Source organism: Pinus tabuliformis, chromosome 6, assembly GCF_031772625.1.
Source record: "Pinus tabuliformis cultivar Carrire ecotype Pingquan chromosome 6, CPIR1, whole genome shotgun sequence".
In the NCBI taxonomy this organism is placed as follows: Eukaryota; Viridiplantae; Streptophyta; class Pinopsida; order Pinales; family Pinaceae; genus Pinus; species Pinus tabuliformis.
In genome coordinates this window covers 1,918,250,750-1,918,264,967 of record NC_142292.1, presented here as the reverse complement: position 1 = coordinate 1,918,264,967, position 14,218 = coordinate 1,918,250,750, and positions in this window count along the sequence as shown.

Below are 14,218 nucleotides of genomic sequence, written 5' to 3'. Positions count from 1 at the left end.
CAGTTTTGGGCCAAATTGGGAGTTGGTTTCAAACCTCCATAGTCTTAGGTATGGTTGGATATACTATTGTAAATAGTTCGTATGATGGTGGATTCAACCTCTGAGAGGGGGAAACTGGTCCTTGGTCTATATGTAGCCTAATCTAAGTGTTATAGAGGGTTGGATGCTTGTGAATCAAAGGCTTTGAAGCTAGTGTACACCATCACTTTTGTAGGAGTAATACAGGCAATTTGTAGCTATTATCTTGGGATTCCTGTGGTATGATTTCGTTACAGTGTTTCTTCTTTGTTTTATCATCAGTATGAATGTTATGTATCCTTACTTCCATCTTAATTCTTTCATGTGATCATCTCAATAATCTTCAAACATATTGCATATGTTTATGCTTTGTTTTGATGAGATTTTCATGTTTATGTTTAATTTCCTCCATTAAATGAATTCATAATTCATATGCTCATTTTGATACTTCACTTTTACAACCATATGCCACCATGAAAACTCAAAAATGTCACTGAACATACCTACCTTGCCGCATTATATCTCTGCAACGGATATTTTGAAACCCTGACCTAGTTTCCTAGTCCTATTGACCCTGAACCAGCAAACCCTAATATCAAACCCTACTGAGCTTTGAATATAAAGCCTAAGATCTATCTTCCTCTCCAGTGACTCATTGGTTGTGAGATCATAAAGAGATCCCTCTTTGATTTGGTAGGGTTAGCTTCCAGATCCAAAGTTAGTTTGAGGTTACCTCCGTCGGTCTCCTTTCTCAGCCTTGGGACACTAAGGAGTGCTAATAGCTCCTGAGAGCCTTCACCTTCTTACTAGTCTATTTCTCAACTAGTGCATTGAATTCTACAAACTTTGAGAATTTCTCATCCTTCTTCTGCATGAAGAAGATCCAACACTTCCTTGAGAAATCATCAATAAAAATAGCAAATTACTTATGTATGGTAGTGGAGGTTGTCGAGAATGGTGAACAAACATCAAAGTGGACTCTTTCCAAGACTACATGTGCTTTGTTGTCTCAATCATGGAATGTGGATTTTACATACTTCCCCGAGGTAAAACCCTTGCAGACATGATGTTTCTGAAGTGATCATTTAGGAAGGCCAATGGTTATTTGTTGCATAATATTTAAGGCAACATGATGCAAATGGCCCAATGTCCTGTGCCAACGTTCACCAACATAGTGGCTCTACACTTTCTTTGCCTTACTGCTTAATCCAACATAATATTCCACATCAATTTTATACGTGTTATTCACATGAACCTCGATCTGCTTCACCTTTCCAATGGCTATGTGTCTCAGGAATGCTTTCCTTTCACTGAAGATCACATCATAACCACAGTCTTCGAAAACTGCTACAGAGATGAGATTCTTCTTTAGGACTGGAACAAACATGACATCTTTGAGGTGAAGAGGGGATCTCGACTCCCTCTTAAAGGTTACTGTACCAATCCTGATAGAATTATCCCTTCCCTCATCCCCAAACTCAATATGCATCTAGAGATCTTTCTCGTTCAGGTCACTAAAAAACTCTCGAGACCCTGTCATGTGGAATGAGGCACCTGAGTTCAAGTAGCACACACTCCCCATCACAGTGTTTTCCATGCATGTGATAAGGGTGAAGTCTAGCTCAAACTTTGAAGTCAATGCTTCACTTGCTGCCCCTCTTGAGTTATTCTTGCTAGACTTTTTGTGTGGACACTTTGTAGCATAGTGCCCAAATTCATGACAATTGAAGCATTTTATTTTGGGCAAGTATTTCCTCTTTCCCCCTTGGCTGGATTTTGATTTGGTTTGAGATTTATTCCCTTTTCCCTTCTTTCCCTTTCCAGCCAATGAAAATTTTTCTTCATCCTCTCCCTTGGATGAAGTTCCATCTCTAATATTATGACTAATCTCTTCATGTACCAAATCAAACCACAAGCATTCCCAATTCAATAATTTCTCCTTCCCACTCATCGAGTCATGATATCTATGCCAACTTTTGGGAAGGATTAGAAGAGATAGGCTCACTAGGTTATCTTCTGCAACATTCACACCAACCCCTCCAAGCTCATGCTGAACTTGTGTAAACCTAGTGAGATACTACGAATAGTCTCATTCTTTTGCGTCATGATATTTCAAAGTTTGTCTTTGAGGACCAATTTTATATGGTCGCTTCTATGCTCAAATAGCTTTGTTAGTACCTTCTACATTGCAAAAGGAGTTTCTTTCCCATGGATATTTGAGGCAATGTGGTATCACACTCCCTCCAAGATTATTCTCCCCCCCTTGGCTACATATTTCTTCCATCGAGCTAAGTTCTGGGCATCAACTAATCCTGCTTTTGGAATGTTTATCTTGACATATTTTAGCAATCCGTTATCATCAAGCACCACCTCCATTTGATCCTTTCCAGAAATTAATTTTGAGTTTCCTTCCAATGCATACTCTAATCTCAGTCCATTGAAGGTCATTCTTCCAATTCTGAAGAGATCCTGCTACACTGAAGCTGCAAATTCGAACCTCATGAGGAAGAAATTTGAAATTCATGTTCTAATGTGAATCTTTCTCTGATACCATTTATAAATCTAGTGATATAATTGCGACTTCTCAAGAAGTTTAATCTAAAATCAAGAGACACAATTCTACTCTACTGATCTACAAAATTTAATTCACAATTTAGAAAAACATTCACAAACATGCAATAAGAAAAACCACACATGCACAATATTTTTCTAGGGGAACCCAACTAGGAAAAACCCCTCAAGCCTCTTTGCATTAATTAGATTAATAGAGAATGTATTGCAATTGCTTGCCCACTCTAAGAACAACCTCCAAGTGAATAACGTATCTCTCTGCTCAATGAGAAGTTTTGGCCCATACTTAGTCAATTTCTTCCTATGTTTGAGCGCCTATTTCCTTGTACAAATCCTAAGGAATTAGGTCCCTATTTTTTAGGAATTTTCCTCCAATTGATTGTGTAATTCCCAAGGTTGATCCGTTGATTGCATGCAACACTTGTATACTCAAGACTAGTCTACAACTGATGTTACACTACCTTAGAATCTCCATCACAACTAAGGAACTCGAATTCCTTGCATGCATGAGCTATTTTTGGAAAATTGATTAATTAACTGGATGATCGTTGAGTTATACTGTTGTCCCACTACACAATTGACCTTCCACTAGTTCCATTAATTGTTAGAACTAGTTTGACTCAACACAATTGGAAATAACTGACCTGGATTACTAAAATTTAGTAATCACGCATGCTTAACTGAACTCCAACCCCTCTAACTTGAATTTAATACGCTAACTGATTGACAAGAGCCATGTCACCTCAATTAACAGCCTCAAGTTGTATGCTGAAGTGGAAATTCAAATTTTCTCAATTTGACCAAGGCAAAGTCAAATTGAGACTTTCTTGCTACACTTCTCAACAAAGTTAGATCAAATATGAGTTGGAACTGACACCCCATATCGAGAAAAATAAATATATAGGCCTTAGACAAGAAAAAACCAAGTAAATCTCATCAGAAACACCAAATTGCAAGGGCCATCGCTGCCACAAAGGGGCATGTTGTATACTAGGTGTGCCCAAGTACTAGAAGTGGGAGCGGCCATAGGCTGAAGTCGCCCTATAAGCCACTGAATGGGAGTAACCAAGCTATGAGATCGATTTTTTAAGATGAATGAGAATCAAATCTAAGTCCTATGCTATGTGTTTGGGTTGAAATAGTCCCAAAGGAGGTTGTAATTGGCAAAACACCATTCAAAAACAAACAAAATAAGAGACATAGAAAATAGAAGGAGAATTCAAGCACTAAGTATTTATCCCCAATGGAGTTACTAGTTCTATTTGTCTAATTTATGCTTTGAACAAAGGGACTATTTTCCCATAGATCCCACCAAAGGATTTTCCAGATAGTGGACAATACGAATACAAATGGTTCCTCTATCTTATAGAAATCTATCCTTTTACTTACATAGCTAATTTTTAAGATTTAATAGGATTTTCTAAGTAAAAGGCAAATGTAAGCTTATGGAAATGAAATTCTATATGGATATTTTCATTGGCATCTCTATATGCAATCCTAGAATTTATTATAATAATTTCACGTGAAGGGTTGTAAGAGCACAATTGTAGTGACACATTTTACATGTTATTACTTATTGCGATATTGATTCTTGGAAAGCTAGAAGCCTAGTTGAAAAGAGGACAAAAAGTTAGCAATATGTTGTCATATTAATGGTTACGTATGTGTACTATAACTCAAAACCCATAGAAATTCTATCTTGGATGTACTATTGTGTATGTCTCTACATTAATTTCATAAGAGGATATGGTTCTTGAATTTGATTATCTTGTTCTAAATCTAATTGTGACATTATGAGAATTAAAGACAAGTTTTCTTTAGTCCACTTGAGTTTGTTAAAATTGATATTTGTTTTATTTAATGAACATAATGAAATGATATTTTTCTACTTTACCATCATGTTTTTCTATAGAAACTGTTGCTACAAAAAATGTAAGGTGGTTGCAGCAAAAATTGTCAAGTTGTTGCAATAGAAAAACACTTGCAGCTATAAAATTTCCTAGAAGTCCAAATATGTAATAAGGGTCAAGTTGATTTTGGATGTATAGGTACCCTATATTAAAAGAGACACATCCACTTGAAATTGTAAATACTTTGGTTATGCTTTGAAAGATATAGCAAATCTATATGTAAGTTTTGTTGTAGAAAAAATCTACAGTTGTTTGTTGTTGCAAAAAATGTATGTAGCTATTAATTTGACAAACAATCAAAATATGTGATGACAATTATAGATTAATAAAGTCTAATTTTAATCATTGAGATACAATTATATTATCATAACTAATCATTGTATTTATGAAGGATGTGTGTGTGCTCTGTAACCTCAAGCAAGCACAAAGAGGGCTAGGCATGTGATAGAAATAATATTTATCATGGCCTCATAGTAGGTCAGACATGAAAAAATAAAATGTTCTTTTGATTCGAGCTCTTTATTACATAACTCACATATACGATGGTCATGAAGTATTAGTGAGCAATATACCAAGTGACTAACAAATTTCATTTAATTTCTATTGCTCTTGTAATATTTTCTTTCATCTTAGAGAGTATTAGGAAGACCAAATATATTCATGTAGAATGAAATCCTAAACATAGGATACACCACTATAATAATAATTTTTGCAATTATTTAAATGGTTGGTGTATCTACATTTTTATTTTAAGTTTACTTAGGAAAGTATTGCGTTTATTATGGTTGCATATGCATATTTTAAATAGGCATGTAAACATGAGGTGAACCTTTGGACTTATAAATTCTATCATGTTATTTGCATGCTTTTAATGCATTTAGATAAAACAAGCTATAGGTGGTGTCTTCATCTTCACTTGTGTCTACCCACATTTAAATCCCTATAAATTTGATATATATATTTCCTTATTTTCAAAGAATATAAAAAATATGAAAATCTCATAATTTAATATATTAAGTTTTGATTAAATTATGCCTTGCCTTGTTTACACATTGATATAACCTTTAATTTCAACATGAATAACAACCATTTCTCTGTGTGTCTACTTTATAATTTAGATGAAAAATTAACAGATATGTATGTTCACTCTGCAATATGAGTAAAAGAAAGGTGTAATATGTAATGTAATATATATAATATTAATGAATTAAAAGGGAAAATTTTGCTGTCCAATTTTTAATTTAAAAAAAAACGAAAGAAAATGAATAATATATAAAAAAAAAACTTTAAACCAAAAAAATCAGCTTACCCTCTAATTTACTAGCCAAAGAAACAATCAAAACATGTCATTATATTTTTTATTTTGATCTTTGATCGAGTATATCTTTGCACATTAATTTTTTATTTTAATTTTTTAATTAATACTATGTGACATCTTTTTATTAAACTTATATGATATGTTTAGTTTTAGATATCAACTATGCATTAATCATGAGAAATATAAGTTAATTTAATTTTTTAATTAATACTATGCGACATCTTTTTATTAAACTTATATGATAGGTTTAGTTTTGGATATCAACCATGCATTAATCATGAAAAATATAAGTTAATAAGTTATATTTTGGTCTTTAAATTGTATTTATAAATATAGAAATTAAATTACATTTATAAAAGTAAAACTGAACTCAAGATTTAAAAAAACCAAACACACTCATGGACATTACATTACAATTTTCCCAAATTCAACTAAATTTTAAATAAACAATGCTGAAAAAACTAAAAAAATATTAACAATTTCATCTTTAATTATTATAAAAAGACCCAACAAAAATTCAACTTTCAAAAAAATAACGAGTAAAGTCTCAAAGCATGATTGGATGCCACCGCCACTTTCCCTTCATGTTACCGCACTCCCATTAATATATAAGCATGCTACTATTTTATCAAAAACACAAACTAGATAATAACTGATGGAAGCCTTTCTCTTATTTATATGTATATATAGTATAAATAAATATAAACGTTTACATTGTATATATGTCATGGCTATTGCTGCGTGGCAAACACTGCGTCTTCTTTCTTTGTTTTTCATGTAGCTAGCATGCCTGCCTTCAATTGCCTGTGAAACCAGTCAACTACTCCCACAGGGGACACTGTAATTTGGGACATCTAGAGAGATCAAGCTTGTCCAACCATGTACAATGCTCAACGTCTTCCACTTCTTCTAATTCATAGCACCAACTGACATGTAGTTCTCTGAGACTTGTCAACTGCAATAAACCTCGTATCCTCTTCAGCTTCCCACATCCAAATGCGTAAAGCCTCTCCATAAATGTCAGCGTTCCCATATTTGGCAACTCTTTTAACTCCGAGCAGAAACCAACATAGAGCGCCCTAAGCTTTGTACACTGTCCCAACCCTCTTATCCTCTTCAGCTTCACACATCCAAATGCGCTGAACTCCTCTAAAGATGTTAATGCTCCCATACTTGGTAGTTCTTCTAACTCAGAGCACTCACGAAGATTGAGCATCCGAAGCTTTGTCCACCGCTCCAAACCCTGTATCTTCTTCAACTTTACACAGCCAGCAGCGTCAAACTCTTCGATAGAAACCAATGTCTCCATATTTGGCAGCTCTTCTAACTTAGAACACCGAGCAACACTGAGGACCCGAAGCTTTGCCCACTGCTCCAACCCCCTTATGCTCTTCAGCTTCACACATCCATCTGCGTAAAATCTCTCCATGGATACCAGTGTTTCCATTCTAGGCAGCTCTTTGAACTCGGAGCATTCAGCAACATTGAGCACCTTAAGCTTTTCCCACTGCTCCAATCCCCGTATACTCTTCAAATTCACACGTCTAGGTACGTGAAACTCCTCCATAAATACCAATGCTTCCATCATGGGCAACTCTTCTAATTCCAAACACTTAGCAGCATTGACCAACTTGGAGCACCCTAAGCTTTGTGCACTGTCCCAACCCCGGTATCCTCTTCAGCTTCACACATTGTAATGCGTAAAACTCTTCCAAAGATGTCAATGCTCCCATACTCGGCAGTTCTTCTAACTCGGAGCATTGACCAACTTGGAGCACCCTAAGCTTTGTGCACTGTCCCAACCCCGGTATCCTCTTCAGCTTCACACATTGTAATGCGTAAAACTCCTCCAAAGATGTCAATGCTCCCATACTCGGCAGTTCTTCTAACTCGGAGCATTGACCAACTTGGAGCACCCTAAGCTTTGTGCACTGTCCCAACACCGGTATCCTCTTCAGCTTCACACATTGTAATGCATAAAACTCCTCCAAAGATGTCAATGCTCCCATACTCGACAGTTCTTCTAACTCTGAGCATTGACCAACTTGGAGAACCCTAAGCTTTGTGCACTGTCCCAACCCGGGTATCCTTTTCAGCTTCACACATTGTAATGCATAAAACTTCTCCAAAGATGTCAATGCTCCCATACTCGGCAGTTCTTCTAACTCTGAGCATTGACCAACTTGGAGCACCCTAAGCTTTGTGCACTGTCCAACCCCGGTATCCTCTTCAGCTTCACACATTGTAATGCGTAAAACTTCTCCAAAGATGTCAATGCTCCCATACTCGGCAGTTCTTCTAACTCGGAGCATTGACCAACTTGGAGCACCCTAAGCTTTGTGCACTGTCCCAACACCGGTATCCTCTTCAGCTTCACACATTGTAATGCGTAAAACTCCTCCAAAGATGTCAATGCTCCCATACTCGACAGTTCTTCTAACTCTGAGCATTGACCAACTTGGAGCATCCTAAGCTTTGTGCACTGTCCCAACCCTGGTATCCTCTTCAGCTTCACACATTGTAATGCGTAAAACTTCTCCAAAGATGTCAATGCTCCCATACTCGGCAGTTCTTCTAACTCGGAGCATCGACCAACTTGGAGCACCCTAAGCTTTGTGCACTGTCCCAACCCCGGTATCCTCTTCAGCTTCACACATTGTAATGCGTAAAACTCCTCCAAAGATGTCAATGCTCCCATACTCGGCAGTTCTTCTAACTCGGAGCATCGACCAACTTGGAGCACCCTAAGCTTTGTGCACTGTCCCAACCCCGGTATCCTCTTCAGCTTCACACATTGTAATGCGTAAAACTCCTCCAAAGATGTTAATGCTCCCATACTCGGCAGTTCTTCTAACTCGGAGCATCGACCAACTTGGAGCACCCTAAGATTTGTGCACTGTCCCAACACCGGTATCCTCTTCAGCTTCACACATTGTAATGCGTAAAACTCCTCCAAAGATGTCAATGCTCCCATACTCGACAGTTCTTCTAACTCTGAGCATTGACCAACTTGGAGCAGCCTAAGCTTTGTGCACTGTCCCAACCCCGGTATCCTCTTCAGCTTCACACATTGTAATGCGCAAAACTTCTCCAAAGATGTCAATGCTCCCATACTCGGCAGTTCTTCTAACTCGGAGCATTGACCAACTTGGAGCACCCTAAGCTTTGTGCACTGTCCCAACCCCGGTATCCTCTTCAGCCTCACACATTGTAATGCGTAAAACTCCTCCAAAGATGTCAATGTTCCCATACTCAGTAGATCTTCTAACTCGGAGCATTGACTGTTAAATTGTAATTTTGAACAGCGCAGTGGTCTTTTGGAAAACCACCCGGTCTCCCCGCACCGCCATTCACCAAAGGCGGTATCCGTAGCTGAGGCTCCGAACACATTCACATGCCGCCACGCGTCTCTTGTACGACGCCCAAAACCATTTTCCCCGGACGGTAAAGGTCGATTGGTTTGCCCGAGGTTGGTGTGCGAACCACGTCGGATCATTTGGGCGCTCAATCAGAGCCGTTGACTTCCCGAAGGTGCACTGCCCGCGTCAAATCAATTTTTACGTGGAGTGAAAGTTTATCCGTTGACCGCCGTGGGAGGAATTAAATAGAGTTTAATGTGTGTCGTTTTTTTTGGTGGAGGCTTTAATATTTGTTATGGGGAAGTGTTTAATAGAGTTATGGGCATATGTCCCATATGTCATACGTTTATTTTTATATATTTTTTTTGTATACACATTGTCATACGTTAAAAAAAACAAATATGTCTACGTGTTGTAGTTTTTGAGTGTAGTTCCTTTTTGTAATGTTGTGAGTGGGGTGGCTACGCACGAGTGTGCGATTTTTTTTTGTATATGCACAACAGTGCTGTAATGTTGGTCTGGCAATGAAAAACATAGGAATGTTTTTGAAGCCGTTTATGTAATATCCACAGCAGTGGAAAATCTGTGAGAGCAGCAGAGTTTTTTTTTAGATTCCCTCTTTGCACAGAGGAAGAAATATGTAACAGAGTTTCAGTTTTAAATTAATAGAAATGTGTTGTGACTGTGTAATGCTGTGTTCTGAGTGAATTTGTTTTTAAAGAGGTTCTCTGCAAAAGATCCTGGACAAAGTAAACAGAGCATTGGCTCTGTGGTGAATTTTTAATTGGTTTTTGGTATTTTCTCCATTTAAAAATACCCAACAGTGGTATCAGAGCAGGCTCAGGCTCTTTAAAGAAGTTAAAGAAGCTGAAGGGAGAAGGTTGTTGCTGCAGCAAAACTTCTCAGGCAGACAGAAGACTCAGACAACGAAGGATTCAGGTATTCTTCAAAGCTTTCTTGTTTGTTACTGTTGAAGCAGTCAGTTGTTTTAAATACACAGTCAAGGAATGGCTAGCACAAGCACTGGTATGGGTATGTTTAACACCCAGCTCCCACAGTTTAATGGGAAGAACTATGACTACTGGTCAATAACTATGAGAGCCCTGTTTGCCTCTCAAGATTTATGGGAAATAGTTGAAGATGGTTTTGAAGAACCAGCAGATGAAACTGAGTTCAATGCATTAACTCAGGGAGAGAGAGATCTCCTGAAGAGCAATAGGAAGAAGGATGCAAAGGCCATTTTATTGTTGCATCTAGCAGTAGACCAGAGTATATTTCCAAGGATAGCAGCAGCTAAAACATCACACAATGCATGGGAAATCCTTAAGACAGCCTATCAAGGCATGGAGAGAGTGAAGACAGCAAAATTGCAATTGCTGAGAAAGGATTTTGAGAACTTGAACATGAAGGAGTCAGATAACATTGACTCATTCTTCACTCATGTGATTGGTGTAATCACACAAATGAGAATTCATGGAGAAACAATTGAAGATAGAAGAATAGTGGAGAAAATATTGAGGGTCTTACCCTCAAGGTTCGATGCCATAGTCACCACCATTGAAGAGACAAAGGATCTCTCAAACTATTCAGTTGATGAGCTGCATGCATCTCTGATGACTCATGAGCAGAGGTTGAGTAGGAATGAAAACTCATCTCTTGAGCAAGCCTTCAAGACCCAGATGTCCTTTGGAAGAGGAAGAGGTCAAGGAAGAGGAAACCGAAGAGGAAGAGGCAGAAGCCAGAACAGAGGTGGAAGGAACAGCCCATCAAATGCACAAGGAAGAGGCAGCAATCCAAATCAGAACCAAGGTCAAGGCAGCAGCCAACAAAGAGATCAGTATCAGGCTCAAGGACAAAGGTATGATAAATCTAATGTTCAATGCTATTATTGCAAAAAGTATGGACATTATGCTAGTGATTGTAGAAAGAAACAGCATGATATGAACAGCAGACAAAATGCAAATGTTACAAGAGAAAACAACAGTCAAGAAAATGTCCTGTTAGCTTGTAACATGGCTGAAACACATAGTGAGGACATATGGTTTTTAGACTCAGGTTGCAGCAACCATATGACAGGGAATATAGCCCTCTTTTCAGCCTTAAATCAAAATTTGAAATCAGAGGTCACACTAGGAACTGATAGTAAAGTGTCTGTTATGGGAAAAGGGGAGGTAAAAATACTTACAAAGCAAGGAGAAAGGAAAACCATAGCAGATGTCTACTATGTCCCCGGAATGAGATGTAACCTATTGAGTGTTGGACAGCTTATCCAAAAGGGTTACAATGTTTACTTTGTAAATGATGTGTGCACCATCATGGACATACCACCCAACAAAAGATGCATTGCTGAAGTGAAGATGACAAGGAACAGGATGTTCCCTCTCCGAATCAGGGCAGACATGAAGAACAAAAGGGAAATGGCAGCAGTCACCCAAGAGGCCTTCCAAAGCGTGCCAAAGGATGAGAACTGGTTATGGCACTTGAGATTTGGGCATCTAAATTTTGGAGGTCTAAACTTATTGAGCAGAAAAGGAATGGTAAAGGGATTACCATTGATAGAGAAGCCGGACAGCCTTTGTCAAGGTTGTATATTGGGCAAACAACATAGAGAGAGTTTTCCATCAGGGAAAAGTATAAGGGCAAAGGCACCCTTAGAGATTATCCACTCAGATTTGTGTGGACCAATGCAAGCTCCATCATTAGCTGGCAGCCTATATTTCTTGACATTCATTGATGATTTTACAAGAAAGACTTGGATATATTTCCTCAAGAACAAAAGTGAAGTCTTTGAGAAATTCCAAAACTTCAAAGCACTTGTGGAGAACCAAAGCGGGCTGCACATAAAAGTATTGAGAACTGATAGAGGAGGTGAGTATATCTCGAATGAATTCCTAAAGTTTTGTAGAGAAAATGGAATACATAAACAGTTCACAACTCGGTACACCCCACAGCAAAATGGAGTTGCTGAAAGGAAGAATAGAACCATCATGGAGATGGCAAGGAGCATGTTGAAGGCAAAGCATTTGCCAAATGAGTATTGGGCTGAAGCTGTACATTGTGCAGTTTATATTTTGAACAGGTGTCCTACAAAAGCAGTCATGAACAAAGTGCCAGAAGAGGCATGGAGTGGGAGAAAGCAAGGAGTCACCCACATGAGAGTTTTTGGGTGTGTGGCCTATGCACACATTCCAGATCAGCTAAGGAGGAAGTTGGACAGCAAAGGGGAGAAATGCATCTTCATTGGATACAGTGATGAATCCAAAGCCTACAGGCTGTACATCCCATCTACCAAGAAGTTCTTTGTCAGCAGGGATGTTCAATTCATTGAAGAGGAAGCTTGGGATGGAAGCATAGAGAAAACAGTGAACATTAAAAGCTGTTTGTCTCATGATGAGGATGAAGAGGAGGTGGCTGAAATGAATCCCCAAACAGCAGCACCAACACAAGAACAGCAAGGTACACCATTGAGGATCAATGAGAGTGCTTCTCCAAGCACACCACAAGGAGGAAATTCAAGTGCATCTTCAAGCACTTGCACACCAAGTGAACGAGGTAAGAAGTTTAGAAATTTAAGTGAGATTTATGAAGAAGGAATGAATTCCTTATTTGCCTTGTTTTGTCATGTTGATGATCCTATTCATTTTGAAGAATCTATTAAAGATAGGAAATGGATAGAAGCTATGGATGAAGAGATGAATGCCATAGAGAGAAACAAAACATGGGATTTGGTTGAGCTACCAAAAGGCAAAGAAGTCATTGGTGTGAAATGGGTCTATAAGACCAAGAGCAATGCTGAAGGCAAGATAGAAAGGCATAAAGCAAGGCTGGTTGTCAAAGGGTACAAGCAGCAATATGGGAGAGATTATGAGGAGACTTTCGCCCCGGTTGCAAGAATGGAAACCGTGAGAGCAGTGCTGTCCATAGCAGCACAAAACAAATGGAAAGTCTACCAAATGGATGTGAAATCAGCATTCCTAAATGGAGTGTTAATGGAAGAGGTCTATGTGGAACAGCCTCTCGGATATGAAAAGAAAGGAGAAGAGAACAAAGTGTGCAAATTGAAGAAAGCTCTTTATGGGTTGAAGCAAGCGCCTAGAGCATGGTACAGCAGGATAGATTCATATCTATTGGAGAATGAATTTGACAAATGTGAAGGAGAACCCACAGTCTACATCAAGGAAAAGGATGGTAAAATTTTAATTGTTGTCTTATATGTTGATGATGTTATTTTCACAGGTAATGATGATCAGCTCATTGAGAATTTTAAATCAGTCATGAAAGATGAATTTGAAAGGACTGACATGGGTTTGTTGAGATACTTCTTAGGCATAGAAGTAGATCAAAATGAAAAAGGAATTTTTATATCTCAAGCAAGATATGTGAATCAAGTTTTGGGCAGATTTAAGATGGAAGAATGCAAGGCAGCAATCACTCCCACAGTAATGGGATTAAAGCTCAGCAGAGAGGACAGCAACAAGGATTTTGATCCTAGCTTGTATAAAAGCATTGTGGGCAGCCTTATGTATTTAATAGCAACTAGGCCTGATTTAATGTATGCTGTTAGTTTAATTTCCAGGTTCATGGAGAGGCCGAAGGAGGCACATTGGCAGGCAGCAAAGAGAATTCTGAGGTATGTCAAAGGTACCAAAATGTTCGGAATTCTATATCATGCCTCAGAACATTCAGATTTGGTTGGGTACACAGATAGCGATTGGGCTGGAAGTGTAGATGATCGGAAGAGCACTTCCGGTTATGTTTTTAATATGGGTTCAGGAGCCATTTCATGGGCTTCTAAGAAGCAATCCATTGTAGCATTATCTACAGCAGAGGCAGAATATGTGGCAGCCACAGCAGCAGCATGTTAGGCAGTTTGGATGAGAAGGATGTTGAGAAGCTTAGGCCAAGAGCAGGCAAAAGCGACAGTGGTCCTTTGTGACAATAGCTCAGCTATTGCTTTGTCAAAGAATTCTGTGTTTCATAAAAGAACGAAACACATCGATACAAGGTTTCACTACATCAGAGAATTAGTGAAGAATGGAGAA